The following is a 5971-nucleotide window of genomic DNA, read 5'->3' as shown; positions in this document are numbered from 1 at the left end:
TATGGACCAGAATGGAAGATCCTGACCTTCAAATGTTCATTGTAAAAATGTCTTAGCATAATGTTGTGTTTTCTCTTGATATTCACTGATTGTTTAGTTGAGGGCATATGACTCATAAAGCAGATGGTCAAGCCTGGCCAGTGTGGGTCAGTGGTTGAGCATCAACCCAGGAACCAAGAGGTCACTGGATCGATTCCCGGTCAGGGCACATGCCCAAATTGCTGGTTCAATCCCCAGTAGGGGACAGCCAGTCAATGATTCTCTCTCATCATTGATGTTTCTATCTCTCTTTCCCTCTCCCTTCCTCTCTGAAATCAATTCTCTCTCTCTCTCTCTCTCTCTCTCTCTATATATATATATATATATATATATATATATATATAATATATATATAGTCAAGACTACTCTTGACCAGTGGGTAGATACAAGATGAACATTTGATGCATATTCATATATATTCCCAATGGAAGTAGGTTTACATAGAATCAACACTTTCTAATAATATTCTTAAATGTAGTTACTATATCTTCAGTCCCAAAGATTATACAACTAAAGCCAATGAAACAATAATGTATGCATGAATCTATTTAAGAAATATGTATTTAGAGACTAGTTTTAATTGCAAGTGCTTTTATCTAATGAAAAAGGATACCAAAAAAGAACTACCTACTATCATTATTTCATCTTAAGGTAAAAAGATAAGCCTGACATCACAAAAATGGTGTAGACATATTCAGAATAAAAGACAAGTATTTAAATAAAATAAAATTTAGCCTTCATTAAAAACTAATAAATTCTCAAACGTACTTTAAAAAAAAAGACTGTAAGGAAGCTCCATCTATTTTACTCTTTGATTTGGTATTTACATACTTAGCTAATTGGTTCTCTCTTGCTCTCTTTCTCCCTCAAATCTCCGGAGAAACATGTACATACATGCAAACACACATGATATATTGATCGCTGTACAGATTCAAAAACTAGAAATACAAAGAGCAGTAATATGATTTATTTGGTAGTGCTTTCTTGATTTAAAAAATGGTAAAGTTAGTAATGTTATGTCTTTGCTTGAATATTCTTATGCTTAATTTCTTTTGTATGTTTACTTTTGTATGTTTACTATTTGCCAAAAGAACTCACATGCTGTCTGACCAAAGTCTATTTTGTATAAAATTTCAATGAATTAAATATTATTATAAAATATAGCATTAGTCTTTGGTTCTTTCTTTCTTTCTTTCTTTCTTTCTTTCTCTTTCTTTCTTTCTTTCTTTCTTTCTTTCTTTCTTTCTTTTGTTATAGGAATTCATTTTAATAACAACCACATACACACACATGCACACACACACATACTCATCATATTTAATCCATAATAAATCCAAATAAATTGTTACATTATTATGTATTCACTATAAAAATTAAATTAATGTCTTATAGGATAAGTTTTAAAGAACTGATTTTTAGGAAAGGTAACACATCATTATATTTAGTCATATAAAATCATTTCTAGAAAAATAAAATAAATTTTTCTTCTTTCTGAAAGTTTTTAATATTTTTTTTTCTATTTCTGGTATCCTGGCATCTTTCCAGGATGTACCTAAGCATCACTAAGGAAAACAGCCTTGTTGTAATTAATAGAACTTCAATTTCTGAATGCTAGAAATTAAAAATAACAATAGCAAATTATTAAACACTAGAGGTCCGGTGCACGAAAGTCACACACTTGGGGGTAGGGGCGTCCCTCAGCCTGGCCTGTGTCCTCTCTCAGTCTGGGAGCCCTCGGGGCATGTCTGACTGCCTGCCCTATGGAGAGCAGGTCTAAGCCAGCAGTGGGACATCCTTAGTGCTGCTGCAGAGGCGGGAGAGGCTCCCGCCACCACCACTGCTCTCGCCAGCTGTGAGCCCGGCTCAGGGCTTCTGGCTGAGTGGCGCTCCCTTTGTGGGAGCACACTGACCACCAGGGGGCAGCTCGCATCATAGCGACCGGTCGTTCTGCCATTCGGTCGATTTGCATATTAGCCTTTTATTATATAGGATTTTATTCCTCTGGACAAATAGTTTATTTATAGTATTTTCCTAGACACATAGATGACTTCTTTTACATGTACATCAGTTTCTCTTTCCTATGAGCTTTTGGAAGTGTGCTCATTTATAAATATGAAGCCCACTGTCCCCTCCTTGCTGAGCATCACAAAGAATTATTTTTGCTACCAGGATGTCCCAACGCCTTTCCTTCTGTGCTGGTCATAATGCAAAACTTGTGTTTACTCAGGTACTCTGTAAGTTTGATGTGCTAAGGAAGTGGGAGGTGATGGGCATCACCTCTGACTTGTGAACACTCCCTCCTAACTTCCTGCAATGCAGTTCTGATAAACTGTAACATTTTATTTTTTATAAATTAGTGGTCTTTATTTTCAAATAGTGCATATCCTCTTTTTATCTGTGTCGCCTGGAATTCAATGATGCATTTTAATCTGAAGATTTAAGTCTGCTTCTGCTCAGATAAGCTCTCATACTATTTAATAACTTCCTCTGCTTCATCTCTTCATTTTTCTTCTTTTAGCACCTTTTTTTATTCATCAGAAAGTCAACTGCATTTGTTATCCAAATCTATTATTTTCTTACCTATTTCATTGGTTTTAACAGAGAATCTCTGTTCCTTTTATTCATCTATTGTGTGTGTGTGTGTGTGCATGAGTGTGCACACACACAAGTTATGGTTCTTTTGTAGAGGTCCAGCAAAGTTTTCTTTTTTTGTCTGTGTGTGTGGGCATGCATGCCTGTGTGTGCTATGCTTGAATCTCCTTGTTTTTATGATTTTGCATATTGAGGAGCAGGAACTTCTTTTTGTTCAAGTTCAAAATCAAAATCTAACCCAGCTCTGTCAACATTTAAATAACATCTATATGCTATCTGTTAAAAAAAAGCAACAATAAGCATTTAAGATGTCCAGTAAGGTGCAAAACTGCCATTCTCTGGAGCATTTTCTCAATCCATTGAGATTTTGGCTTCCCAGCAATTGACATCAGTTTGGCTCAAATAAACTCACAAAAATTCTCTACAGGTTTGGACATTTCTTATATTGAAAGTGCAATTAACAAACATGGTAATTTCTATATTGGATATATTAGAAAGACTATAAAGACAATTTGCTAAAACTACAACAAAAAGGAAAAGAGAAATTGCCTTTGCATTAGGTACGAACCAGACAATAATAAAGATTGGAAAGTATACAACATGATCTAGAATGACTCTTCATTCAGATTGCTTGTCAAGTTTCTTCATGCTATTTAAAGAACCTGAAGCTGAACATCTTAGATACCTGAACATTTTAGCTGAACTACTTTTTGTGTAATGTATGCCAGGAAGAAAATGGGAAATTTTTATCAGCAAACTCAAAGGAGAGCCCTTGGCCTTATAATAAAAACTTGTGAATAAATACATACGTATGGATTTTTATTCTCTAGTGCCTTTTTTAGTTTGAAACACATTTTTAAATAACATGCCAATCATTAGATAACAGGGGTTTGACAATGATGACTTTTACCTCAACTCTGTGCTTCAGGAAAGAGCAAAAGTTAACAGAACCCACTCTTTTATGTTTCACAAAACAGCTTATTGGAAAAAAAACAAAACCCTTCCCCACATAATTTAGATAAAACTCACACAAGCTCTATGATGATGTCAGGCACAAACCCTCCAAATTCCCACTGAGGAGGAGCAAAGTCTGTCGTCCCAAAATATGCCTTTTGAGGATATTGATTAAGCTGGTGATTTTTAAGAACAAAAGACACAAAAAAGAGCCTTTTACCTCCTCACTTGTGAATTCAGATGGAAAAATCTGCTCCGGGAAGAGAGATCACCTTAGCATAAGTGTAGCAGACAGGGAGGAACCTGGCCAAGTCTGTTAGACTCCCTTCTGCATCCCATTGTTTCTGTGGGACCCAGAAATAATTTGTTTACCAAATGTTCACTCCTTCTTGTCTACCTGTGAATTACCTATCTTCTCTTTGAAGTTCTAGACCATTACCCCCTATTCCTTAGCTCAAGGTGGCACTTAAGCCTCAACTGTCCGATATGTCCTCAGGTTACATTTAAGTCAACTCATTACCTGATTTGAATCAATTCTTATGGAACACTTGCATGTAAATATGTAATAAATTTGGTTTTCTGTCTTGTTTGTCTGGCTCTTGTCAATTTGTTTATTAATCAGCCAGAAGAACTAAGAGAGAAAACACAAGATGATGCTGGCTTCGGGGTAAAATATTCTCTGAGCTACTACTACTACCTCATCAAGTTGCCCTTTCATCCCACTTGCATACACCCTAATCTTTCTGGTCTTGCTCACTCCTTTCAATATATTTTTATATTAATTTCAGAGAGGAAGGGAGATGGAGAGAGAGAGATGGAAACATCAATGATGAGAGAGAATTATTGATTGGCTGCCTCCTGTATGCCCTACTGGGGATCGAGCCTACAACCCAGGCCAGTCATGGCATAAGAATCGAACAATGACCTCCTGGTTCATAGGTTGATGCTCAACCACTTAGCTACGCCAGCTGAGCTCCATACTCTTAGGATACTTGCAGACTTTATTATGATCACAACCTTCGCATTATCACAATAGTCCCTTTCTCTCCTTTGCAATAATCATTTTGAATTAAGTCTCTGTGTACTAAATCTGTTTTGTGTGTTTTATTTGACAAATTTTGTCAAATGCTGAGATAATAGATTTTTGGATTACATTGATATACATAAAGTTAGGTTAAATTTTTCACTAAGGAAGAACATGGGGAAAAAAATCAAGTTTGTTAAATTAATTAAACAAGGAGGTCATTAGACCAAGGTGGCTTTAATGCTGAGAGGCCTATGTAAGCAAACCAAAATCTAAGCCTGTGAACACCTCAAAGTTACAAAATCAAATGCTAAGGATAACCAATTACAGACAGACAACTAGGCTTTAGGCTATAGATAATTAAATAATTACCTTATTTTTGGTATTGCCTTTTCTGTATAAAAGTCTTTTTCCAACTTCCTGTGTGTGGAGTTCTCCTAACACTTCTGATTTAGCATTACCTAATTTGAATCAATTTTTGCCCCAAAACTCTTAAAAGGTTTAATATGCCTCATTTGATCTTTTAATAAATTCAAGTGTAAATGTGCAAATGTAGATAGAGACTTCTACTCATTTGCTTTAAAGATTCTGAGGGGATATTTATGTAAAGATTCATACCTAAAAGTATAAATGCTGTATGTCTATCCATAAACCCAAAATATATTTTATTTCAGTCTCTTTTTAAAAATGTCTAATTTCCTTTTTACAGTTTCCTTTAACCATTCATTGCACTAGAAGGCATCCCTTTCTCTTCTCTATGGCTTCTTTGTGTCACTGCCCCTCCTTACCCCCATCTCACCCTTTCCACACCCTCCTGGTTTCAGGCTCCTCGACCTGAGGGAGAGCCCCAAGGCCTAGCCCAACTCCAAGGCACTGAAACAATGATTTTGGGGATGTTTATGCCTTATCTGTTCCAAAATCATATAAAGTGGAAAATAACACTACTTAGATTCATTGGATGATTTAAAAATCTCAAACTCTACTCAAATGGCCTATTTCTGGAAGTTTTTTGTTGTTGTTGTTGTTCACATTTTAAATCTGAGACATTAGTTTATAAATTATTGACTGTAATTATAGACAGTTGGTGAAAATTTACCTGTTTGTAGACTTTACCATTCTTTGTTTCCATCAATAATCTTAAACCCTTTATTTTACAATTTGAGAAGGTTTTGCCTAGGGAGGGAAGGATATGAGACTATACTTTATTCACCTGGGGATTTTATCAGAACTGAACAAATATATTCAAGAGCCATAATTTACTGATTAGGTAGCCACTTTCATCAATAACTGGTTACATTTTTGTATAAGAGATCATATATATATATATATATATATATATATCTGATGTATATATATATATTC

Source organism: Myotis lucifugus, unplaced genomic scaffold (assembly GCF_000147115.1).
Source record: "Myotis lucifugus unplaced genomic scaffold, Myoluc2.0 scaffold_111, whole genome shotgun sequence".
Classification (NCBI taxonomy): domain Eukaryota; kingdom Metazoa; phylum Chordata; class Mammalia; order Chiroptera; family Vespertilionidae; genus Myotis; species Myotis lucifugus.
The sequence above is the reverse complement of the archived record's forward strand: the minus strand, read 5'-3'. Positions refer to the sequence as shown.